General features: G+C 31.5%; 1 protein-coding gene across 1 annotated transcript in view; it reads left to right on the top strand.

The window, feature by feature from the left end:
* Nucleotides 1-27,988, top strand: part of FOXP2 (forkhead box P2) — a 711,055-nt gene that overhangs the window by 88,123 nt on the left and 594,944 nt on the right. Inside the window, exon 2 of the mRNA XM_052001611.1 lies at nucleotides 6,671-6,824. The gene's annotated coding sequence lies outside the window, so the exon portion shown is untranslated. The remainder of the gene's footprint in view (nucleotides 1-6,670; nucleotides 6,825-27,988) is intronic.

The raw sequence follows: 27,988 nt of genomic DNA, 5'->3' as shown, positions 1-27,988 counted from the left end.
TTTGTCCCAGCTTCTTGATTTACTTGTGACTCAAGAGGAGTATACATCTAATTTGTCTTTTTTGCACTTCATTTTCTTTATTTCAGAATTCTCTTGTTAGTTATTTTATGTTTGTCTTATTTCTGTAATGTCATTGGAAACTGTTTTGAGGACAGTGCTTTCTTTGTGGATCTTAGATACCATACATCTTCCTTATTAGCATTTTCAGATTGTCTCTTTGCTGAAATTATTCACCAACCTTGCTGTCTTTTTAAATATATAATACAATTTCATGCGGATTTCTTTTCTTTTTTTCTTCCCTGTTCTCTCCCTTACCTTAAAGATGGCTACCATCAGAAGCAGATATGTGTGTATACATAAATACATATGTTAAATGTTTCTATACAACTTTCTTTTTATCGTTCTTTCTCTGATAACATTCAAATTTCTTTTGGGAAGTAACCTTGGCTAATGGATATTAGTGGTTAGAGAGCGAGTCTCAGAGTCAGAAAGATCAGGAGTCACAAGTTCCACCTCTGACACAAATGTTTGTAATCAAGAGCCTCTGTCTTGGATCACAAGGTCATGTTCAACATCTTATTCCATCCCCTACTCTTTCCCCTTGCCCATCTACCTTACTACTCATTCTATAATAAAACCAACATTTATATATGGTTTCCACGTTTGCAAAGTACTTCACATATATTATCCTATGTGATCTTTTCTACAACCACATGAGATAGTTGCTGTTAGGTGAGGAAACTGATATAGATTTTTTTTTTACCCAAAGTCACATTGCTAGGACGCTTCTAGAACAAGATGTGAACTTTGATCATCTTAACTACAGAGATAGTGCTTTGTCCACCAAATCAGCTAACAGCTTCATTATGTTGAAATAGAAATAGTTCTGCTTTTAACTAGACCACATTCTTATGCAGCTAATAGAGAAAACAACAGAGTGCTCCTGTAATTTTTTTGTTTTGTTTTATTGATGCCTTAAAAAAAAAAAAAAAAAAAGCAAATTCTCATTTTCAAATATAACCTCCTCCCAAACCCCCATCCAGATAGCTAATTTTAAATTATGGATGATTCCTAGAGTTAGTGAATGAATCGGAAAAAAGTTGATTTCAGAATAACCATTGAAAATACAGTTGAAAAACTAGAACCAGAACCAGAAGATGGTTAAGAGGTTTTTTTTTTTTTTTCCTTGTTTTTTTAAATAAATAAGAACGACTTTTAATTGTTATTGTTTTAAATTCTTAGGAAATTGGCTTTAGGTGGCCTTAGGAAATTGGAGATTGATTGGTAGTTTGTTTTTGATCCTGTACTTTTAGTTCTTATTCTTACTGAAGACTCTGTATATGCCTATCTGCTATTTTAAAGGATATTTTCTTTTTATGATAGTCAATAAATTTATCTGATATCAAACAATTTGATCTCCACTTAGAAAAGGTTTAGTAAAATATGAAGCATTTCATGTTTCTACCATAACAGTAGTAACTCTTAATATTCTTGCCCTCCCTTCAGATATTTATTTCATGCTCTGGTCTTAAAGAGAAAAAGTCTCATTGATTTTTGCTTTCACTGAATTAATTCTTGGCATCTATGAAAGAGCTTCATATTAACTCATGATTGTTGAGTATATTTTACTGAATTTGAAATAAACTATTGTGAAAGAGTAACAGTTCTCTCCTTTCAATGGACAGACAATCTATATTAGTGATCAGTATTAGTAATAGCACTTAAATCCTTACTTTGGATACACTGAATGGACAGACAATTATACTACATAATTTTGATCAGCCTTCTAGTCTGTGGGGAATATGACAATCTATCTCCCTTATGTACTGCTTTACTAGTCATGCCTTCATAAAAATTCCTCAGGGGATATGCTTTTAGTCTGGAATTTTTTCTTAACTTGAAAATGTGTTCTTGCCTCCCCTTCATAATTTTCATTAACTTTATAATGATACCTAAGATGCAGTCATATAAGTATATGTCAATAGGAAATTCTTGTCATTTTATCAGTTGCATATAGGATTGCTACATTTCTTTTCACAAGGGATTCATATTCCTATCTATATGCAATTTGCATATCTTATCAAGCTATAGCTATAAAGTATTTGAAATATTCCTTTGACATATCTGGTAAGTATGGGTAGCATTAATTAGCATAAGTTTTTCTATAAATGACATGTCAATCCATGACAACAAAAAGTGTTTGTTACTGATGTCAATCACTCATCTTCTGTCAGTTCAAAAGGTTTCCCTGAAGGAATGTACATTGATCTGCACTGACCCAAAATATAGCAAACATATTTCTGTTTTCTGGAAATCAAAATGGAATCTTATTTGTTTCAGCAGCTAAATGAAAACATGAATACAGAAGGTAAATGTTAGTAACTTTGATTTACAAGATTAAATTTATTATAAATTAAGACAAAATTAAGTGAGATTTTGCAGTTTTGGAATCCTGAAATCTGATTTTATAATGAGCTCTTTTGAACTGCCTGCCTCAGAGACTTCCTTTCTATTTGAAATGGTATGATTCTTAATGTCTTCCCCAATTTTCTCTCTTCTTATCTGTTCATTTTTGTCCCCTTTAAATTCTACCTCTTGCTCCTAAAATGTGACTGTCCTCTAAATATAATGTATTCGTCTGTCTTCTCTCTTTATATTCTCTTCCTTTGTAATTTGGGTGTTGGACAAGATATTGGACAGAATGCTAGTTCTAAAATCTAAAATCTAAGACTCATCTTCTTGAGTTCAAATCAGGCCTTAAGGCCACTTGCTAGCTCTGTCACCCTGGTTGGAGTCACCTAACTCTGTAAATACTGCAAGTCTCCCATGAATTAAATTATCACTTATATTTAAATGATCCTCATATTGCAGACCTGCTAATTATCATTTCATTATTCCTGTTACCTATTTGACAACTTCCTCAGGATTCCAACCTCCAAAGTCAGTCTGTCCTCACATTAATTCATTATCTTCTTCAAACTATCTTTGTTACTTTGCTACTTTTCGGTGGCCCTCTCTTTGTCCTAGTGACTTTCCATTAAAATCTTGGCGTCTTCTTTAACATATCTTTGCCCTTACTCCCCCATTCAGTTGAAAAATATCACTCATTTTATCTCCAAGGTGTTTCTTATCTCTTAGCCTCCTTTTCTACTGCAACTATCCTGGTTCAGGCAGTTAATATTTCTCATTTGGACTGTTATAAAGGTCTGCCATATAATTTTCCTCTACATATTCTGGTCTACCCTTCACACTTCGAGAGTGATGTCCATAATGCCTTCAGGAACTCCCTTATGTCAAATGAATAATCTATATCTGTTGATATTGGTATCCAAAGCCCTCTACAGTATGGTTCTAACTTACCTTTTCATTCTTTTCTCACACTTTCTTTATTCTGCTTCACTCATTCTTTAGAATGCTCCCTATTCTTTAACTACATCCTCTGCCTTCATGGTTTAAGTCTTTATAATACTATTTCTATAATGTCCACCACCAACATTTGTTCTCTGAAATCCTTTGCATTACCTCTTCCAAAGTCTTCCTAATTCTATTCAACACCTCATAACTTACATCTCCTTGAGTTGTTTATATACCTCTTGGGTAATTTTCTTATGTACTTTAAATACTCTGATTTTCATATAATTATTTGCATACATATCTGATAAATTAGAATATAAATATCTTGGAGGTAAGGACCACAGTCCTGTACAATGTAGATTACTTTAGCAAAGGGATTGATTTTTAAGGCAATTACTGGTCCTGGTCCCTCTTTACCCTCCTCCCCCTTTTTTTTTTAACTGAGCTGTTTTAACTCCTGATACCATAAGTACCATATACACAGCGGATATTTAATAAATGTTGAATTAAATTTAATTGTTGGAAGTATTTCCTCTTAATATTCCCAACACCTAGTGGATGGTGAATGCTTAATAGAGATTTTTTTTTTAATTGAAGTACATCGAGTTAAATCAAACTGATCTGATTATAAGTAGTACTTTTTTAGTTAAAAACTGGAAGGAGTTATGTATAAGTTATTCACAAAGGTAAAAATTAGATTCAAAGGATTCAAACTGTATTTTTCTCTATTTTGGTTTTCATAATCTGCTTTTCCTAGGTCTAAAACTAATAAACTTTTAACTTGTTTATTGATTTTATATTTATTTTCCCATTTAATTTTTAAAAGTCTAGTATATAATTTTCAATTTCTGCAAGATAGCTGGCATTAAAAGTGTCAGAAAAGACTGTTTGCAAGAGTTGAGTATGTCCAAAAAGAACTGTAGTTTATTCCAATTTTTTGGCTTAAAAATGCTTCATGTTCAGTGTACTGGGTATCTGTCCATAGGGAACCAGAATGAGTTTCAAAGATCAGAAAAGTGATGAACCTAGGTGTGGCTCATTGGAGGCCTTAGCCTGGAAGCTTTCCCTCAATTACAGATAGCAACCATGAAAATGTAGGCATTTTGGACAAAAAACTCTTGTATGCTAGAAATGATTCTCTTGTTAACAAACGAGTGCCCACATTTTTGTGGAGCAGATGATGATTCCCAAATGTACATGTGCACTTGTGTAGGGTAGACTTCTGTTAGATTTTTGTAGAGCTGTTATAATAGAGAATATTTCAGTGATAGAGCTGTTATAAAAAAAAAAAAAACTTTCTGTATTGTGTATCAAGATCTCTTTAGTATGTTTCACTTCCTAAAATGACAAAGATCTGTAGTTTTCTTAAAATCTCATATGTCTCATTTTAAAACCTATTGTAGTATTTTATGATTTTAAAATGTTTTTATTTCTTTTATGATTTTAAAATGTTTTTATTTCTTTAAAAATATGTCTACATAAACATGGCATGAGTTAGAAACTCTTAGGTCATTTATACTGATTAGATAGATTTAGTGGATAAAGCACTGGATCTGGAATCAAGAAATCTTGAATTCAAATCCAGTTTTAAACACTTTCTAGCCATATGTAAAAAAAAAAAAAAAAAATCTATTCCTTAATGACAGATGTGAGGTCATTTAAACTCACAAATTTACCAGAATACTTTAAGACTCTGGGAGCTTAACCCTAAAGTTTTTGTGCACTTAATAGGTCCTTTACTTAACAAAATTTATCTTCTTATGAAAATCATATTCCCCTTCTACCTATTTATTATCTCAGTCTTACCTAGTTTCTATTCTTTGCCTGATTCTTTCATTGAATCTTATGGAGTACTCTATTATTAAAAATTTCTTCTTTATCCTCTAACTTTTTAATGTTCCTTCCATTTTCTGACATCAGAAATCTTGAATTGTCCTTAACATATCACATCAAATTTCATAAAAAGTTAGAGTTAGAAAGACCTTAGGAATGATCTTGTCTAATTTTCTTCCTTAATAGATGAAGAAAATGAAGGTCTATAACTTACCTAAAGTCACAAAGCTAAGTAATGATGAAGATATAAAAGTTCCTTCTTTGAATCAGAATTTGATAATTATTCATTCAATACCATATTTCCCTTTATACCTGGCTTTTTGTGTATTCATGTATCACTGATTCATAGGGCCAAAAGGAGGAGATTTCATCCTTCTTTCCTACTGCCATTTTCACACCCCTGCTCTCTACCATTATTCAATGGTCCCTCTTTTTCTCAGACTGTCTCTTTCTAAGGAGTATTTCCCTAATCCAGATAGTTTACCAACTTTTTTTTTGCCATATTGTTTTACCTTATCTTTCTTACCTGAGCATCTTGTTTAATCTGCATTTACTAAAATTCTTGTTATTATCCATAGGGCTTATAGCATTCATAGTGGTGATGCTTATAAGAACCTGGCTTCTCAATTCATCAACCCAAAGGAATATTTATACATTCAACTTGAGCATCATTCCAAATTGATCTAGCTCTAAGATATAGTTCTGATCTTCCTTTTTGTTATGGATTCCTGACCTACTTCTCCAATCATTTTACTTCCTCTGAACCTGTTCTTAAACCCTATTTGTTCACTTTTGCCTTGTGATTCTCTTATTATACTTCTGGGGCAGGGGTTTCTTCAATTTATCTATTTATTTGTTTTTATTATGGACATCTTTGGCAGCTGATTAAGCCTGTGGAAGCTTTCTCAGAATAATTTTTGTTTGCTTTTTAATCATAATTTAGGGAAATGATAAATTTTAGCTAGAGGTTAGTGAATATAAAGACATAATTCTTTCCCTCTATTCAAATTCATGAATTCCTTGGGGGTTGTGATGGGATAGTGTCTTTGAATCTGAAGTTAATAACTCCTATTCAGGAATATCATTTTTCCTCTAGCTTCATTTCTTGACTTTTTTTTTTTTTTAAGTCTTGACTGTATTGTATAAGCAGCACTTTCTTGCCTTCAAATTTTTCAACTCCTGTTTTCTTTCCATTCTTTGTGGTTTTATGAGCCTTTGCTGCCATTAGCAAGCATTTACTGTTCCTTCTTTCAAACACATATGGTGGCAGTAGGAAAAGGTTAAAAATAAATATTCTCTGTTAACTCAATTCATTAGAAAAAATTTTTTTGACCACTATTGAGCCCACACTGCTCTGCATCAATACCCAATAAATATTTATTCACTGATAAAAAAAATGATGCTAAAAAGCCTTTCAACAAATTTAAAGAAAAGAGGCACATAAAATGCTATGCCAGTTGAAAGTATGTTTTCTCTTCTCCAGATTAAATATAAAAATCCATCGACCCTTCATCCTGATCCATACGAGAAATAGGAGAAAAGCCTGGAAAAAAGAGTATAATTAGGGGGAAAAAAGAACAAGGCACCTGTACCTCTCAAGAAAGAATTGAAGACGAGAACTCCTTGTATCTACTAATGTAAGTCATTTAAATTGCATGTTGCCGTTTCCATAAGACTCCAGAATTTTTTTTTAAATATTGTAAAAGCATAGAAGAGAATGAAATTAAATTTTAGAAAAGCCTTGGAGGGAATTAAGAAGGTAAGAAATTCCTAGGATTTGCATCTTGTTTGTATATATTTTTTCTGTATAAAATGCTATTTCTTTTGGTTAGTAACTAATCTGGCTTTGTAATACTATACTCAACATTTAACTAAATCAAGGCACCATCATTTGTTGTAATTTTGAACTTAAAATCTTTAAGAGGAAATAAATAAATTTGACATTCGTTTGCATTGACAAAAATATATAGATTTTGAAGTGATACTATCTATTGACTTTAGCATGTCTAGGTATAGATACTGTAATCTTGTTTTGAACTTTTATTTCTACACATGTATATGCAAGAATATGACTCTTTCTTTACATATCTACTCAGTGCATCACTTTGTAATAACAGGTGTTAAATTATGTTTTTTAACCTATATGTTATAAGATTAATTGTACTGCATTTATTTTCCCAAGCTGCTAGAAAAATACAAAATTTAAGAATTTGTTATTTTGGAATAAATCTGAAAAAAAATCATATAAAGTATTTAAATCAAACTTCAAATTTTGGTGAGAATTCTTAGATATACAAATACTCCTGCATTTTTTTTAAATCAAAGTAGGTCATATTAAGGTTTGTAAAGAGAGAAGGACTATTATAGTCAAAATCCCAATAATAGTCACAAAATCTCAGAACTGGAAGAGGCCTCAAAAACCATTTATACAAGAATCTCCTAAAACCTGAAAGCATTATATTAGATGACCTCTATGGTCCCTTCTGTCTCTAAATCTTTGTAGGTATATAAAAAAATGAAAATTTTAGTACTTAGAAAGAACTGTTTTCATCATTGAGAATTTGTGTAGACATTAAACACTGTAACTTTGTCATGTTTCATTAGTCACTGCAAAAAAAAAAAAAAAAGAAAAATAGACATCACTTAGTGGCCAAACTTGTTTTGTTTATTATATTGGGTTTAAGCTAAATAAGCCCTTGGATAAAGTCTATATATAAAGTCTTTACAGACTGTTGGATCTGCAAGAGCTTACACTCTGCTTTCATCACTTTTGTGAATCAAAGTTCATCTCCTTCCCATAGTGAGAAATTTCAATGAGTACTTTAGTAAATTATGACTTTTTATTTAAATATTTTGAAAGTAAGTGTCTTTGCCAATGTAAGAAATTATTATGGCAATTTTCTATGAATAGCATCAAATTCTTTTCAAATAAATTCTTGGTTTAAAAGACTTGGAAGCATGGGTGGACTTTTAATAAAATCTTTTAAAATTATATATTTTTCAGTTCACAGCCAGGTTAAAGGTAAAATCAATTAAATAAGGAAACAAATTTTTTTTCCTGGACATCTTTGTATGTTAGAAGAAAAAAGAGTTAAGTATGTTTTCATTTTTATATATAGAAATATATATATATATATATTTCTTAGTGTTGCTAAATAAGATTTTATTATTTGATCACATAAGCAGACTCATGAAGAACTAATAATACCTTGTATTTGGAATTATTTTCTAAGACTCTGCATCTAATATAAGAAAAATGTGTCAGCAAAAAATATATATCATAAAATACTCTTAAAAATGTACATATCAGATTTCCTTCACAGGCTAATTGTACACTATTTCAGAGTCCGATTCTTTTTGTACAGCAAAATAACTGTTTGGACATGTATACTTATTTTGTATTTAATACAACTAATAATAACTTGGATTTGGAATTATTTTCTAAGAAATATAATAAATATATATACACATATATGTGTGTGTGTATAATTTGTATGCATTGTACATATATATGAAACACATATGTGTATAGATAGATATAGATAGATAGATGTCCATATATCTCTATATACCTATATACATATATTTATGCACTTACATACGTTTGTGTCTGGATTTGTGATTTTATTTTTATAGGGATCTCCCAATGCAAATATGCAAATCCTTTGAAGCTTATTCTCTTTGGGAATTGCTAGAGGCTTTGAGAATATAACTTAGATTCACATAGCTGGTAGATTTAGGAGATAGAATTTGAATCCAGTTCTTTCTGAGTTTTGACAGATTGTCTCTCTTATACTTCTTTCTGCCTTTTATTCATTTATTGTTATGCTCTCTATGACTATAAATTTATATTTTAATAAGTCTAATAATTTAGTCAAAACCAGACGATTTTGATGAAACATTTCTTAAAGTCCTTTCTTTCAAGATACTTTTCTCATTTTTGAAAAAACGTTTATAGGTAAAATCTTGGTTATCTTTAGATATGCAAAATACTTTATCACCTTCTGAAACTGCTCACCAAATTTGAGAGCCTATCATAGTTACTGTCTTTTGCAGTTTGGAGAAGGAAGATCAAAAAGATTGTGAGCACATTTATTATGGTTTCTAATCTTCTTTTGGATCAACGCAGTTTTCACAATTACTTGGGCTGTTTCATGAGCTTGATACTCCTGTTTTAATCTAGTGGATAACTGGTGCCATTCTGATATCTGTAAAATCCTATTATGAAATGACTTAGGAAACTGCTTTTTTAACTTCAAGGCTCCCTGTTAACATGCCTGTATTATTATAATCTACTTCACATCACATTTTTAGACAGACCAGATGCAGCCCTAGGAAACATTTAAAAGGAAAAGTGACAAAAAAGGAGAAGATTATCAGATGTACAAAAAAAAAATGTGGTGGAAAAGCACAAGATTTAAGGATCATGTACATATTTTGGAAAGTATCAAAAAAGCTTATTTTGAGTGAGTTTACTGACTTTGTGATTACTGATGTGTTTTTTTTAATATTTTCAAATGTTTTAATGGTATATTGGAAACATTATGATGAAAAGTTATATCAAATTGCAACTAGTTAATCCTGCTAAATTGATAAGAAGGAAGGTACAGTTGATAAAGGTCTGTCTTTGGAATTAGCAAGGCAAGGTTCAAGTTTTATTCTGTGCCAGCTATATTTGTTATGGGCAAGGCAAGTTATTTGATCTCTGAGTCTCCCAAGAGATTTTCTAAGTTATAGATGAATATCTGATATACACTAGTGGAAGTAGTTTCCACACTATGATTTCCCTATATGGATTGCTGTCATTCACTTTACTATTATCCCTTCCATCCCCTAAATCCATGTCTCAGAAAAATGAAGAATTTTAGGATCTGATAGTTTCTTAGTTGGTTGGGATTTTTACGAAAGTTAGTAAATACTAATTTTATATATAATATTTGACAAATAGTCATTTAACCCTGCTTGAAAGCCTTTCTTCCTCTAGTATTTCTATTCCATCTTTGGACAGTTTTAATTGATAGGAAGTTTTTCCATGTATAGTAACTATCTTAAATTTCCATTCAGCTATAGGTATGAGTTTTGTCCTCAGAAACAAACAAAACACTTACTCATTCTCTTCTAAATGAAAGCACTTCACATATTTAAAGGCATAATACCTATTTTTTTTTCACTTCATGGAGTTTTATTTTTTCCAATTACATGTAAATGTAATTTTCATCATTCATATTTGTAAGATTTTGATTTCTAAATTTTCTTTCTCCTGCTCTTCCCTCTACCTTTCCCAAGACAGCAAGCAATCTGATATAGGTTATACACGTACAGTAATATATCCAGATGACAGGAAAAGATAAATGTTGGAGGGGATGTAGGAAAACTGAGGCACTGATGTATTGTTGGTGGAGTTGTGAACGGATCCAACCATTCTGGAGAGCAATCTGGAACTATGCCCAAACAGGTATAAAACTTTGTATACCCTTTGACCCAGCTGTGTCATTACTGGGTCTATATCCCGAGGAAATCATAAAGAAGGGAAAAGGACCCATATGAACAAAAATGTTTGTAGGGGCTCTTTTTGTGGTAGCAAATAAATGGAAAAGGAGTGGATGCCCATCAATCAGGGAATGGCTGAGCAAGTTTTGGTTTATGAAGGTAATGGAAATATTATTGTTCTATACAAATGATGAATAAGCTGGTTATAGAAAGGTCTGGAAAGATTTACATGAACTGATGCTGAGTGAAACAAGCAGAACCAGGAATATATTATACACAATAACAATAAGAATGTGCAATGATAAACTATGAAGTCTTGGTTCTTCTCAGTGATTCAGTGATCAAATCAATCCCAATAGACTTTGGAAAGAAAATGCCATCTGCATACAGAAAAAGAACTATGGTGATTGAATGTAAATCAAGACATGTTATGTTCACTGCTTCTTTCTGTTTTTTTTTTTAATCTCTCCCCAGGTTTTTCCTCTTTGCTCTGATTTTTTTCTCCCAACATAATTCATAAAGCAATGTGTATTAAAATAAATAAACTTCCTACAATAAATCAAATTAAATTAAATATATTTTTAAAAACATATGAGTCATATGCCTCAACTCATCTTTCTATAACTTGGCTTCAGACACTTTCCACATCCTGATTGTCTTTCTTTGAATATACTCCTGTTTTTCATGTTCTGTCTTAAGAGGATCATACTAGAATACAATTGAACGATCACTTCTATTTTCCTGTGTTCTATTCTTCTGATATTTAGGAATTTTGTGTGTCTTGGTTTGGTTTTGGCTCCTGTGTTAAGCTGTTGAGTCATAAGCCTGAAGTGCACTAAATTCTTTCTCTTTATCTGATTGTTAACATAGTGCTATAGCTCCTGAATCCTTTTCAAAAACAGAGCTATTTTGATAGAGGCTATAGTTAAGGAAGTGGCAATGAAGAGAATGGATTTAGAAGCATCTGTGCAAGATGACTCTGGAAATGTGTTATAATGGAAACACATCTGGACTTGACATCAGAGGACTTGGAGGAAAATACAGACTTGACCACTACCAATTCAATAGATATTTAGTAAAAGCCTGCTATTTTGTAAGTACCAGGGATTCCAAGAGAGCATTTTTACTTTTATTTATTTATTTTATTATAGCTTTTTATTGACAGAACATATGCATAGGTAATTTTTCAACATTGACCTTGCAATCACTTCTGTTTCAACTTTTCCCTTCCTTCCCTCCACCCCCTCTCCTACATGGCAGGCAGTCTCATACATGTTAAAGTATATCTTAAATACAATACATGTGTACATATTTATATAGTTCTCTTGTTGCACAAGAAAAATCGGATTTAGAAAAGTAAAAATAACCTGGGAAGAAAAACAAAAATGCAAGCAGTCCACACTCCTTTCCCAATGTTCTTTCACTGGGTGTAGCTGGTTCTCTTCATCACTGATCAATTGGAACTGAATTGGATCCTCTCATCGCGGAAAATAGTCACTTCCAAGACAGCATTTTTTAAAGCCATTGTCCCCAAAGAACTTTTATTCTACAGGACATATGCAACATAAAAATTTTTTTTTAATATTAGATAAATATGTAGATGAAAATTGACTTAGATTATAATTATTCCCCTTACTCCCTGCAATCTAGTTCTATAGATGAAAAGTTGGCTGTCATTGACTATACTTTCAGAAGTTATTCAGACCATCTTTGGGTCATTCCAGAATATGTCCTCTTGCTAGAAAGATTCAGGATTTGCTGTAGATATTTAAAGAACCAATTACCAATTCCTCCCCAGGAATGTTATCCTTAAAATTGTGAATGGATGACATCTTTTTTATGTTAAATTGCAAGGTGAATGGAAAGAAGGAAATGCCTGTATACTATATTCTTTCTACACAAAAATGCTTCACCAGGGAAAGTACTTTTGTCCATATAAAAAGAAAGTTATAGAATATTATGGGTGAGACTTGACATATTTTTGTTTTTTGGTATGAGATTATAGATTCGTGGAGAGGTTGTTTCTTGTCTTCCATCATTGCAAGGTCTATTTCAGATAGCTTGGAGGTTGTTGAGTCCTCTCAAATACTATTAGCCTGAATCCAAATGAGTTCCATTGGTGATATCTTCAAATGCTTCTGTAATATTAGATTTCTTAAGAGTTCTTGGTCCAAAAAGAATCCATTTTTCAGATGAGAGTTTGTCTCTATCTCCATTTTCTAAAATCTGTGCTACTGATTTCTAACTCAAGTACAGAAATAGAATGAATAAACCATCTTCTGGGCTTTTCTCAAGAGAAGGATCTTAGAATGGACTACATAGGCTGAGCTTTAAAGGAAGTTAGGGATTGTAAGAGAAAGAAGGGAATGCACCTCGGGGATAGGAGATATTGTGTGCAAAGCAAGTAGAGCTGACATGGACTCAATGTAGAGCTCAAAGTAGAGCTAATAATCACCTTGAGTGATTGGGCAAATCACTATTTCTCTTTTTACCTCCCTTTATTCATTTTTAAATTGATGGAAGCTCAGAGATGTCCTCTAATGTCCTTTCTTCTTTGAATTTATGGAAAGGAAGTGGGAAATTAATGAAAGAAAGGACAGATATGAAATTGGAAAAAGTATGAAATTGGTCTTCTTCCTTAGTGCTGGTTTCTTTGTGTCAGAATGTGTGTGTGTTTGTGTGTATGTGTGTGTATGCACACGCATACATATGGTATTATTTAGTATTTTAAAATTGCTAAGTTGATTTTTACCAGTATCTTCAAATTTAAATTATCACTCATATTTACTTTTTACTATAATTTGTTCAGTAGTAAATTTTGAGCACCATCCTAAGTTTTCTATAGGGATAATATGACAGTTTTTTAGTTTAAACCCAAACATTGATAATTCTTAACTTCACAGTCACTGCAGAGATACAAACATGCTTATTAGGTCATGTTGACGTTGAAAATAGTATATTTTTAAAAAATCGAACTGCTTGTTCTTATTGTTTTCCTTGTGATTTCTTTCAGTTTCTGTATTTTAATTAATTTTTATTTTTAATTTATTTTGAACAGTTCGGACAGTTTATAGGTTTTTGGGGAATGGTTCTTTATCTTCTTAAAAAATAGAATGATAATTGTATGATCATGTATGTTTTACTGATGAGGAATTGAGTTCTTAGAGAGTCCCTAGTTCATCATACAATGCACATTACTTTAAATTAAAAGTAAATGTGATACAATTAATTCTACTTAATTTCATCATGTAAAACTAGTAGATGTAGATATTGTTGGAGAAACTCTTACGTGACTTTCTGAGGTCAAGGAGGAAGAATAAAGTGAACCTTGAAAGTCCTTTTTTGTCTCACGGTTTTATGGTTCTTTTACTGTCTAGCTTCCTTATTAGTTTAGTCATGAATTCACCCTTTGAATAGACCATCCTGTCATCAAAAAGTTGAATATCATTCTACATATTTTGGTGATGCAAAAAATGCTTGGTAAGTTTTTAGAAAATGATTACCTCTTAATACAGATAATACAGATAAATGCAAATAAATACAGATAAAACTTCTTAATACAAATAAATGTGAGACAGCAATTGATATGCAGTAAAACACCTGAATAAATTATTTAAATTTGAAGGTGAATAGAGAAATATACTTTCTAATTCAGAATTATTCTCTGTAATTTGTAGATCATACTGTATAGATATGACATTACTAGAGATTCCTAAATTATGAAACTTCTAAGCCAGTTTGAGAGACCTATACTTTGTCAACTGGTTATGAATTAATGTGCTTGTGTATGTACATACTTGGATATGACATATTAATCAGTTACCCAACATGCAAGTGCCTCCTTTTTATTCATTACGAAGTCAGAGTGAAAACAAGATTAATAATAGTTTCCACCTTTAATGAGCATGGAAAACCAAATGATTGTATTTACTCTTAATTGCCTAATGCCATGTTCTTCTTGCTAACTTACTTTTTTTTTCTCATCAGTGATTTTTTTTTTTCAATCACTAGATTCTGATGTATGATTGACATTTCTTTGAAAGTTCCCATTTTTCTAAAGCTGTTATTTTTAGGGATTGTCTCTTGTTGACTTGCTTATTTATTGTTTGCCAGCACCTTCCTTAAAATTTGCTGCACAACTGTTTGTTCAGGAAGATTCTGTCTTTTTAAATTTGATTCTTTATGTCTTTTGACTCCAGAGATGAGGTTATTAGGAACTTCTGAAGCATTCAAGCAAGAAAATAAATGATAAATGGACAGAATACAATTTAATTTGAATATTAGTTTAGACTTTCAAGTAGAAAATACAGCATCGTCTTTCAAATATAATTTCATTTCAATATCTTTGGTCATTAATGAAGAATTTATTCAAGTTCTTTTGTCACTTAACTATAGGATTTAATCTTTAGGGATTTCCTAGAAGGGAGGAAACAAGCCTTCTTCTTGCTTATAGGAAAAAAATGAATCTGAACTAAGACATGTTTTAGGAGATAATTTGAACTCTTAAGGTGTTCAAAGTAGACTTATTTATTTGGAATGCATTCTGCTCACAGTGAGTAGGATATAATGCTGTTCTTTTTTATTGATGTATTTCTTTTAAAAATAAAGCAGATTCTTTATATTAAAAGTATTAGAAGCAACAAAATATTGCTGAGAAAGTAGTATATTACATAATTTTAAGCATTTTAAACTTCTTTAAAAAAAAGAAATAAATACCTAGTAAATGACTATTAGAAAATGTAGTAAAAATATAACCTGAATTTCTGTTAGAAATTTATTATGCATATTCTGTTGGTTCTGTAGAGTTGACTGGAGGGAAGAATGAGATGATAATTTGAAATGAGATCTCTCACTTAGTTTTTATTTAGCAATCAAATGTAAATAATAGAATCTTGTAATCAATATTTTGTGAAATTAGAAGTGTGTGTGTGTGTGTGTGTGTGTGTGTGTGTGTGTGTGTGTGTGTAAGGGTTGATATCCAAGATAATTCTTTAAAAATAAGAATGCTGGGAAAAGTTGGAAAGCAAGAAGAAAGTAAAAATTTAACTTTTACATTCTCAGTATCAATTTGTTATGAGAAAATAGTTCAACTGCAGATTTGAACAATCAAAAAAATAAAAATTAGTTTTATAAAATATGAGCACTTTTTCTCCTGCAGTAGGAATGCATACATCTCTAATGAGTTGACAATAATGGTCTCTTCTCCATTCTTATTGTTCTGAATTTTTATTTCAAAATCTCTCTGGAAATGATATGGAATTTTGTGTGACCACACAACAGCTTTTGAAATTTTGTTTTTGTTTTTGTTGTTTTTGCTGCCTTTTCTACAGTATTATGAACTGCTGTCCATAATTTTTCAGGGACTCTGTGAATAGTCATTTACTAGGTATTTATTTCTTTTTTTTAAAGAACTCCAATACTTTAAAACTATAATTTTTACTTCATATTTATAGTGATGCTATATAGGACATTCCAGTATAACTTGATGGTTTTCTCCACTTTCTTCAATTTAATCCTGAATTTTGCAATAAGAAGCTCATGATGTGAGCTACAGTCAACTCCAGTTCTTGTGATAATTGTGTAGAGCTTCTTCATCTTTGGCTTCAAAGTATGTAATTAGTCTGCTATCTCTTGACTGTCTAGTGATGTCTGTGTGTCAAGTTGCCTTTTGGGGTTTTGAAATAGTGTTTGCTCTGACCCACAAGTTATCTTGATAAAACTGTTAATTTTTGTACTGTTTCATTTTATATTCCATGGCCAAACTTGTCTGTTGTTCTAATTACTGTCAAATACTAAAGCTTGAAGCTTAAATACTTTAGCCCCACCTCATACCAAAATAAGGTCAAAATGGATACATGATTTGGGCATAAAGGATGATACCATAAACAAATTAGGAGAACAAGAGATAATTTGCCTATCAGATCTTTGAATAAGGGAGGAATTTATGATCAAAGAAGAACTAGCGAACATTATGAAAGGCAAAATGGACAACTTTGATTACAAGATTAAAAGGAAAGTACAAAGCTGGGGGAAAAGTCTTTACAGCCAGTATTTCTGATAAAGGTTTCATTTCTAAAATATATAAAGAACTGTATCGGATTTATAAGAATACAAGTCATTCCCTAATTGATAAATGGTCAAAGAATATGAACAATTTTCAGAAGATAAAATTAAAGTCATCTATAGTTATATGAAAAATGCTCCAAATGGCTATTGATTAGAGAAATGCAAAATAAAACAACTCTGAGGTACCACTTTACACCTCTCAGATTGGCTAAGATGACAGGAAAAGAAAATGATAAATTTTGGAGAGAATATGGAAAAGCTAGGTCACTTATACATTGTTGGTGGAGCTGTGAAATGATCTTATCATTCTAGAACTATATAACACTGTATACCCTTTGACCCAGCAGTGCCATTACTGAGTCTGTATCCCAAGGGAATCATACAGGAGGGAAAAGGACCCACACATGCAAAAATGTTTGTAGCAGCTCTTTTTGTGATAGGAAAGATTTGGGAAATGAATAGATGCCCATCAGTTGGGGAATGGCTGAACAAGTTGTGGTATGTGAAGGTAATGGAATATTATTGTGCTATAAAAATGATGAACAAGCTGATTTTAGAAAGGCCTGGAAAGATTTACATGAACGGATGCTGAGTGAAACAAACAGAACAAGGAATACATTGTAGACAATCACAGCAAGAATATGCAATGATCAACTATGAAAAACTTGGTTCTTCTCAGTGGGTCAGTGATCCAAAGCAATCCTAATAGATTTTAGGTAGAAAATGCCATCTTTATCCAAAAAAAAAAAAAAAAAACTACGTAGACAATGTAAATCAACACATGTTCACTTTTTTTCTGTTTTTTTTTTATCTTTTTTTAAAAAAAATCTCTTACATGGTTTTTTTCCCTTTTGCTCTGATTTTTCTCTTTCACCATGATTCATAAAGCAATGTGTGTCCAAAAAGAAATAATTTTATTAGAAAAATACTTTGCTCCCACATTGAGATGTTGTTGGAAAACTTTACCTCGATGTTGGAAAAGATTGAAGGCAAAAGAAAATGAAGTGGTAAAGGATAAGATGGGCAGAGGATGGGAGATAATGGAAGATAGAAAGTCTTGGTATACTGTGGTCTGTGCAGTCATGAAAAGTTAGACACAATTGAATGAAAGTAGCAACAATAAAATCTTTGAAATTTATTTTTCATTTAAAGTGACTGTTAACTTGCTTATTTTCTCCCTATTCTGATTCAGAAGAAATTGATAGAATCTCCTTGATGTCCTTATAATTCTTAAAATTAGGAGAAGCAGCATCATTAGAGTAGATTGAGAATTAGCCTTTCAGCCAGTAAAACCTGGTTCAAGTCCCACTTCTGACATGTACTTTCTGTGTTCCTTGAATCTCTCATTTTTGTAGACAACTAAGACTGTAAATTGTGGAGAAATTACTGAGCCTCATCTGTGGATCTGCAGTTTCAGTTTTTCTACTTATTCTTATAATTTTAATTTTTATTCCAAAGGTTTCAAAATTGGGCTTATTTTCCTGTTTCTATATTTTATTTTTTGGCAGCATTTTTATAGTGTCAGTTTTCAAAGGATGAATTTTCTTTTCAGTTCACTGAAAGAGGAATTAAACTTTGTAAATAATCAAAACAGCATAAAAATGTCCCTGTTGGACTTTTAATATAAGTATTCTAAGCATAGCAATATTTAGGAATAATACATCTGTTGTTCTTGGATTTTTTTGGTTGTTGTTCAGAAAATTTGGCATCTGTAGAGCATCCATGTTTTTGATATATCTTGGCCATGGCCCAGGTTTCTGATAAATTACAGTTTGTACATATTCCACTAAGATTTGTCTGTATAGCAACTTTTTTTCTCACAAAATTGCAATTTGAGGAATTTGTAAAAACATATTCTGCTTCAATACCCAGTTAAGGCTATCTTCAGAGCTAACATAAGAGATATAGAGAGGCATAAACTAAAACTTAAAATAACTGTCCTGTGAAAAAGAGTTTGTAATTAAATTGTGTGCTTCCAGAGGGTAAAATGAAGAGCATTTTCAGAGGTAGGGAGACAAAGTTTGGCTTAGCAAATAATATAATTTTCTATCCAATTAGTACTGTCAGAAAGTGAAATGAGTTGCTTAAAAAGGTAGTGAGTCTCCCCTCCCCAAAGGTCTTTGAGTAAACTTTGGATAACCACTATTTAGAGATTTTGAAGGTAAGATTGCTGTTCAATTATTGATTGAACTAGATAAACTTTGAGTCCCTTCCTATATATTTTGTATACTATTTTAATAAAAGGAACAATTTTAAATGTTATGCTGATTTGAAAACAAGTAACACCATTTAAAAATTCTTTATTTAATTATTAATTCAATTTTATTTTTTTGCCCAGAAACAGAACTCTTGTGAAAAAAAAAAAAAAAAAGAATGGGGATTCAGGAATGGCAATTTTTGTCCTTATTGTTAAGTAATGACATTTGGACTGTTCAGTTCCTTTGTGCATCACTTTTCTACTCCATGGAAAAGAACAGTAGTTTGGAAGTCAGAGGATGACAGTCTATATGTGAGTTCTGTTATTTAGATGAGTTGATTAATCTCTGGCCCTAGGTTCCTTGTATTTAAAAGAAGGCAAGGTTGAAAAAGAAAACTGCTAAGGACTTGCCAGCTCTGTGTCCTGGGTTACCAATAAAAAAAAGTTTATATCCCTAACAACTGTCATTTCCCTAATTGTTAGGGTTCTCCCCCTTATTAAATTTTTATCTGTTTTGCTTAGTTTGTGTATATGTATAGGTAATATTCCTGTATGTAAATGTAATGTATGCATGTATGTATGTGTAATGCAATGTAAATTTGATGAGGGTTTGTTTTTCCCCAGCATCTAGCATAGTAGTCTTGTACATAATAGGTGCTTAATACATTTTTATTGAATTGATTTATAAATTGAGTATTAGTTAATCTTAAAAGTGTTAGAGAAATTACTTTGGTTAATCTTTCAAATTCTCAAATTTTGTATTGGCATAAGGAAGATATCTTTGCTTCATTATATTTTCTAGAAAGAATGATATTCTTCTGGATTTGGATCAAATTGCAGTATATATATATATAAGTTGGAAAATTTTTTTTTGTAGCAGAAAATGTGGGAAAATGAAAATATTATCATGGAAAAATAATACTACTTATGTTTTAAAAAACTAATGAAGGGGGCCCAATTTATAAAAATAAAAATATATAAATTCTGTGATAAGGGATGTACCTTTTTCCATTGTATTGTTGACAAATGTTTGAGGCTTTTTTTGTCTAACACAAAATATCTAATAATATTTTGGGGAGAATTCTCCAGTATTACAGACTTAGATGACAGTGTCTTAATGTGGAGATTGTTATATACCTGGGAAAATGTTGGTTCATAATGTACTTTGGAAGTTTTTTGTATATGGTCAGGTGAGCTTTCCAAGAGAAGAGTATAATGTTCCATAAAGGCTATTATATTATCTTCCTTCTATGCAAATTTGTGCCCTTGGATTAGTGAATGGCTTAATCAAGTCTTATCTAGTTGGCCACTGTCGGATGTCATTAATAGAGAGAAGAGACCTCTCAAAAGAAAGGGAAAAATCCCTTTAAGTCTTCAGGACTTTAAAAAAAAAAAAAAAGTATGATGCTCATTCCCAAAGCCTGCTGAAAATCAGACTAGACTCACTTCTTGTACTTCAAGCCTCTCCCCAAGAAATAAAATTGTCAAAAAATAACAAGTCAGCTTTTAAAGGAAGAACTCTAAGCTATTAATAATCATATTAAAATGATCTAATTTGAAAACAACTAGAAAAATACTAATCAAAGCAACTTTGAGATTCCATTAATCAGACTGGCAAAGATGGCAAAAGAAAAAAATAATAAATTTTGGAGGGGTTGTGGGGAAATAGGCACTTTAGTATTCTGATGGTACAGTTTTAAATTGATCTAGCCATTCTGGAAAGCATTTTGGAACTATGACCACTAAATTATATCCCTTTGATTCAAGAATACAACTATTAGACCTGTGCATTGAAACAGATCATAGAAAAACAAAAAGGAATTGTGTGTACAAAGATATGTATGACAGCTTTTTTAAATTTAAAAAATGAAATCAGAGAACTAAAAACTATGGGGATGCCATCTATTCAGGAATTCCTGACAAATTATGGTATAAACATATGATGAAATAACATTTTGCAGTATGAAATAACAAAATGGATGGTTTTGGTGAAATCTGGGAAGACTTTTCTGAATTGATGCAGATAATTTGTATTATAACAACAAAAAAAAACTTAAGAAAATAACTTTGAAAAGATATTTGTGATTGATACAGTGACCAACCATGGTTCTACATGACTATTAGGAATAATTGTTATTCTTGGCAGAGAGGAAATGGACTCATAATGTATGAAAAGAAAAAGTGTTCAAATTTGTAGACAGAGACAATATGGGAATAAGTTTTATGTAACCATCCATATTTATTACCAAGATGTTATTTTTTCTTGCTTCTAGTAGGGTTGAGAGATAGGGAAGGAGAACAAATGGCAATATAAGTAGAGCAGGAAAAAATTGAAAAAGGGAAAAAAGAAAGAAAAAATTGTCATTGTGACATCTTTAAACCAGGATTCAGAGAAGGGAACAGATAGAAAGCCAAAAAGAGGCATAGAAGATTAGGACAGCTTTGAAAGCTATAGGTTGAATTTGTAATTTAATTTAAAAGAAAAGTAAATTGTAAACAATGGAGATATACATTTTTATGGACAGTTTTTTGTTTTATTGTGTGTATGCCTATTTTTTGGTGTTTAATAAGTTTAGAATGAAGATAAAGATTTTTTTTTTAAATCAGAAAAAAAAGAAACTTTTGCTTTTTGGTTGTTCTCTCAGATTTTGGAGACAGAGATGTAAAGATAAGACACTTTTGTTCAAGGAAACTGGGTTTTTGTTTCTGAAAAACCTTGCTGACAGTCAAATTCCAGCCTTCAAATACAGGTATTCAGGATAGAAAGGTGATAGCTAGGCAAATGGGTAAAAGCATTTACCTTTTTTTTTTTTTTTTAATGTTTACATCTGACTATAGAAGGACTATATATCCATACAGGTTGCTCACATTTTGGAACTGTGCTCCATTTTGATGTATACCACATGCTCCATTTTGATGTATACCATGTGGAAAATCACTATGGGTTATAGGAATTGCTTTGGGTCAAATGATAATAGTTGAATGTCATAGAAGTTGAAAAAATGCATGCCTTGACCTGAATAGAACTAACCTTAATAAATAATGACACAAGCTTTTACTTCAGAAGCATTCAATTTCTGTCTGTCTGTCTTTTTCTATCTTTCTCTGTTTTTCTCTTTCCCTTTTTTACACACTCTCACATTCTTTCCCTTCCACACTCTCTCTTCCCTTTCCTCCTCTCCCCCTCTCCTTCTTTTGCCTAATATCACTAAATCAATTGGGATTTGCTTATTTCACACAAAGGACCTTGAAAAAATAGTTCTGCAAAATTGTCTTTGTTTTGCAAACAAGGACTTAGGACTTTTCTGTCCCATAAATAGACATGCTTTGCTGTGTCATAAAGATATTTAGCCTTAAGGTCTTTCCTAAAAGTGTACACACCTGCCATCTCCCATAACTGAGATTGTAAAGGCATTTTAAGTACTGCTGATATAGGCAGATTGATTAAGAATGTTCTGCTCCTGGATCTTTCCTCAAAATGCTACAGAATGTTAAGCACCATTTTCAATATATTCTAAATCATACAAACTGAAAAAGTGAAGAAGAGATTCTTGACATTTTAAAGAACTGAAAATATCATTTTTCTGTTGTGGATTGTTTCTAAGGGTATAAGCACAACTTGTAGGGTCTCTTCCAATGTGAAAGGACTTCCTGTTGCAAGTTAAGAAACTCTCTTGTGTTGTATCACATTTTTTTTTCTTTAAATGATGTCTTCTCCTTTCCACTTTACACATTTTCCACATTATTTAGAAATTTCTGGGACTAGCACTAGTGCAACTTTGGCGATTTTGAGAAACTAATATCATTGAATGTTGTGAAATTTGCATGTGTTTTTATTTAATAATTATCATTTAACTCTCCCTAGAGATTTTTCTTTTCTTTTAGGTATAAAAATATACAGAAGTAGACAATATGGTTACCATGACCATAGAAAAGACCTTTAATCTTAGCTCTTCTTAATTTGACACCATCAAGCTGGGTCACACAATTTCAAAAGACTATTCCTAATTAGTTTACAAGTTATGTTTCCTTCTTTATCTCCATTCTTCCCTGATATTGCTATTTTTATATCAAAGTCTTTAATTAGTTTCATTTAAGCCCAATGCTTGGTTTATTTCATTGGATGAGAAAACATTATTACAGAGGATATTCACTTTGTTTCTTACTTCTCCTGTATATCCAGCATTCTGCTTCTCATACAAGAGGCATATGAAAAATGAACAACTGAACTATGAAAAAAGAGTATCTTGAAAAATAGTCTTGAGATATGGAATAGTCAGGGTAAAACTTTGGGTTGTTTCAAGGGCCATTTATTTATTGAGCATCCAGATTTTTACAACATTTTTGTAACTTTTTTATTTAATTAGACATTTATTTTTTGTTTAATGTACAGTTTTATGGTTTTATGATACATTCTTCTCTTCACTTTTGTTTATAAATATTTTACATTGTAAATCTAAAAATAAATAAGAAAAAACAATTAAATAAGCATTTTAAATTGAGAAAAATCTTGTCCTAAATCCCTAGCTTTTAATAATCCAAGTCAATTGTATTACCATCATAATTTCTTCTAATGTTGAAAATTTAATATTGGTGCTGAAAGGGATGATACCAGATTTTGACAGTTTCAAATCAAAACAATTTTATTGCTAATTACCTTTTAATTTCCATATTTTAAAGTCACACATTGAAGCATTTGGATTTATCTTAATTTTTCAACAATTATACTCTCAAAGTGGGTATTATAAGCTGTAATAATCATATCATAGACTCAAATAATCTCAATTAAATGAACATTTATTAAACACTTGTATATCAGAAAACTATGCTTAGAGTTTAAAATACCTCAGAGGTCTAACTGATACCTGACATTATTGTAAGAGCGTATTGATTGGTCTGCCTGCCATGCATTTCTCTGTTCTTCTTCTGTCCACCCTTTACTCAGCTGCCAGAGTGATTTTCCTGAAGCATAGAGTTGCCCATTTTCACAGTCCTATTCAGTAAACTTTTATGACTCTTTTGTCACCTGCATATTCAAATATAAAATCCTGTCTTGCATCCAGACCTTGTCATAATCTGATGCTTTCTCTCCCCACCCCATTCCCCATATCTTTTCAGTTTTCTTACCTCTTAAAACTTTCTATGAACTCTTCTATTCAGTACTACTGGCCGCCTTGCTCCTCAAAAAAGACACTCTCTTCCCTGACTCCAGGCATTTCATTGACTGTTACCATCCATTGAGTACTCTCCCACTTCTTCTCTGCCTCATGATTCTCTAGCTTCCTTTATGTTTCATACTTAGTTATTGCATATTATATACTCCCTTATATTTCCAATTACTTACCGAGTAGTTTTCTATGTATTCTCAGTCCATAACACATTGTCAGGCACATAGAAGGTGCTTCTTAAAAATTTATTGACTGATTTTAATGTATTCTTTAAATATAAGTATCAAATTGCCATCTTCACTTCTACTTGAATATATACATTTATTGTTGTGAAATATTATTGTTTTATAAGAAATAATCAATAGGATGATTTCAGAGAAAGATGGAAGGACTTCCATAAACTGATGCTAAGTAAAGTGAGTAAAACTAGAAAAACATTATATACAGCAAGAGCACACTATATGATCAACTCTGATGGACGTGGCTCTTTTCAACAGTAAGATGATTCTGGCCAGTTCCAGTGGTTTTGTGATGGAGAGTCATCTACACCCAGAGAGAGGTGTGGATTACAGCATAGCTTTTGCACTCTTTTTGTTGTTGTTTGCTTGCATTTTGTTTTCTTTCACATTTTATTTCCCTTTTAATTTGATTTTTCTTGTGCAGCATGGTAATTCTGGAAATATGTATAGAAGAATTGCGCATAATTTAACTTATTACTTGCCGCCTATGGAAGGAGGTGGGGGAAGGAAGGGAAAAATTGGAACACAAAGTTTTGCAAGGGTAAATGTTGAAAATTATGTATACATATGTTTTGAAAATAAAATGCATTAATAATTATTTAAAATAAAGAAAATATACATTCAGTAATGGAGAGCATGGAGCTTAATGAGGTTATTCCTTTTTAGGATAATTATTTATCTGGAAAGAATTTATTTTTTATAAACAGCCTAATTTTGTTTCCCTATAATTTAAATCCATTAATCCTCGTTTTGTTTTCTGAACTTCACAATACATCTAATATCCTTTCCATGAGATTGCTTTTAGATACTTAAATATAATGATCATATTTCCTATCTCTTTACATACCTAGAATAAATGGCCTCATTTCCTTTAATTGATCCTCATGTGTCATGCATAGTTTTAAGTCTTCTCCCAACTCTGGTCACTTTTGATTCATTTATCTCTTGTAAAATATTGTGCCCAGAACTGAAACTAGATTCTAGGAGTTATTGTGTCCAATGCATAGTGAGATTATCTCCATTGTTCTTCCTGTTAATGCAGCTTAAAATAATTTTTTATAGCTATGTAAGAGTTCTAGAGCTTATAGTATGGTAGTACTCTTCAGCTTACATCAAATGAACTGCTAGAGAGCCATGTTCCCTCAGAATTCATTTATATCTATGAAAATTGAAATATATTTTACATTTGTGCTTATCATGTTTCATCTTTTGGCTTATAATTCCAGACTTCTATGATATTTTTTTTTATGATATAGTTTTTTTAAATTTTAAAAAATTTTGTTTTATTTTATTTTATAATAATTTTTTATTAACAGAACCCATGCCAAGGTAATTTTTTTTACAACATTATCCCTTGCACTCGCTTCTGTATTTTTCCCCTCCCTCCTTCCACCCCCTCCCCTAGATGGCAAGTAGTCCTATATATGTTAAATATGTTGCAGTATATCCTAGATACAATATATGTTTGCAGAACCGAACAGTTCTCTTGTTGCACAGGGAGAATTGGATTCAGGAAGTAAAAATAACCCAGGAAGAAAAACAAAAATGCAAATAGTTTACATTCATTTCCCAGTATTCTTTCTTTGGGTGTAGCTGCTTCTGTCCATCATTTATCAATTGAAACTCAGTTAGGTCTCTTTGTCAAAGAAATCCACTTCCATCAGAATACATCCTCATACAGTATATATATATATATATATATATATATATATATATATATAATGATCTCCTGGTTCTGCTCATTTCACTCAGCATCAGTTCATGTAAATCTGGTATTCATCCTGCTGGTCATTTCTTACAGAACAATATTATTCCATAACATTCATATACAACAATTTACCCAGCCATTCTCCAATTGATGGGCATCCATTCATTTTCCAGTTTCTAGCCACTACAAACAGGGCTGCCACAAACATTTTGGCACATACAGGTCCCTTTCCCTTCTTTAGTATCTCTTTGGGGTATAAGCCCAGTAGTAGCACTGCTGGATCAAAGGGTATGCACAGTTTGATAACTTTTTGGGCATAATTCCAGATTGCTCTCCAGAATGGTTGGATTCGTTCACAACTCCACCAACAATGCATCAGTGTCCCAGTTTTCCCGCATCCCCTCCAACAGTCATCATTTTTTCCTGTCATCTTAGCCAATCTGACAGGTGTGTAGTGGTATCTCAGAGTTGTCTTAATTTGCATTTCTTTGATCAATAGTGATTTGGAACACTCTTTCATATGAGTGGAAATAGTTTCAATTTCATCATCTGAAAATTGTCTGTTCATATCCTTTGACCATTTATCAATTGGAGAATGGCTTGATTTTTAATAAATTAGAGTCAATTCTCTATATATTTTGGAAATGAGGCCTTTATCAGAACCTTTAACTGTGAAGATGTTTTCCCAGTTTGTTGTTTCCCTTCTAATCTTGTTTGCATTAGTTTTGTTTGTACAAAGGCTTTTTAATTTGATATAATCAAAATTTTCTATTCTGTGATCAGTAATGGTCTCTAGTTCATCTTTGATCATGAATTCCTTCCTCCTCCACAAGTCTGAGAGGTAAACTATTCTATGTTCCTCTAATTTATTTATAATCTCGTTCTTTATGCCTAAATCATGGACCCATTTTGATCTTATCTTGGTATATGGTGTTAAGTGTGGGTCCATGCCTAATTTCTGCCATACTAATTTCCAGTTATCCCAGCAGTTTTTATCAAATAATGAATTCTTATCCCCAAAGTTAGGATTTTTGGTTTGTCAAACACTAGATTGCTATAGTTGACTATTCTGTCTTGTGAACCTAACCTATTCCACTGATCAACTAATCTATTTCTTAGCCAATACCAAATGGTTTTGGTGACAGCTGCTTTATAATATAATTTTAGATCAGGTACAGCTAGGCCACCTTCATTTGATTTTTTTTTTCATTAATTCCCTTGAGATTCTTGACTTTACACTATACACTATATGTGTGTGTGTATGTATAAAACAGAACCCATTATTCAGCTTATAGTTCTTTTAAATCATAAGTCACAAGAGATAGAAATATATATATCAGTGGCTAGGTACTCGCCTCACTTAAATATCAATCACTGAAAATATTTTGGCTATGAGCAAGACTTGAAAAAATGGACTGATCATTAGAGGTATGTTTAATACTCAGTGTGATGTGTGGTTTTATGCTGAAGAATTAAAGAATATACATTAAAAATCTAAGGAACTCTGTCAAATCATTTGCAAAAAGATTATTATACCAAACAAGGACATTATAAATTTCAATTTTCTAAAGATGTAAGAAATTAAAATGTTAATTTCATATCAATAAATTAATTTCTTTGTCTCAGTTAATCTGTATGTCTGTTTATTTAAACAAGTCCTGACTACTTGTCTGTCATCAAATATCATTTCTTTTTACTTTTTTGTTTTTGTTTTTAATCAAAGGATTCTCTTGAATTGACATATCTCTACCTTGGATCCACTTCTATTGTCTTGATGATACTATGAAGTCATTTATCTCTATGTTAAATATCTGGTTTACTTTGTTTCTAGTTTCTGCTTTTATTACTCTACTATGTTCTTATTATAGATGTTTGTTTATCAATAAATTGAGTCCAGAAATACTACTCCTGGTTCATTTCTCATATATCTCTT

This window comes from Antechinus flavipes, chromosome 5 (assembly GCF_016432865.1).
Source record: "Antechinus flavipes isolate AdamAnt ecotype Samford, QLD, Australia chromosome 5, AdamAnt_v2, whole genome shotgun sequence".
Classification (NCBI taxonomy): Eukaryota; Metazoa; Chordata; class Mammalia; order Dasyuromorphia; family Dasyuridae; genus Antechinus; species Antechinus flavipes.
The sequence above is the reverse complement of the archived record's forward strand: the minus strand, read 5'-3'. Positions and strand labels throughout refer to the sequence as shown.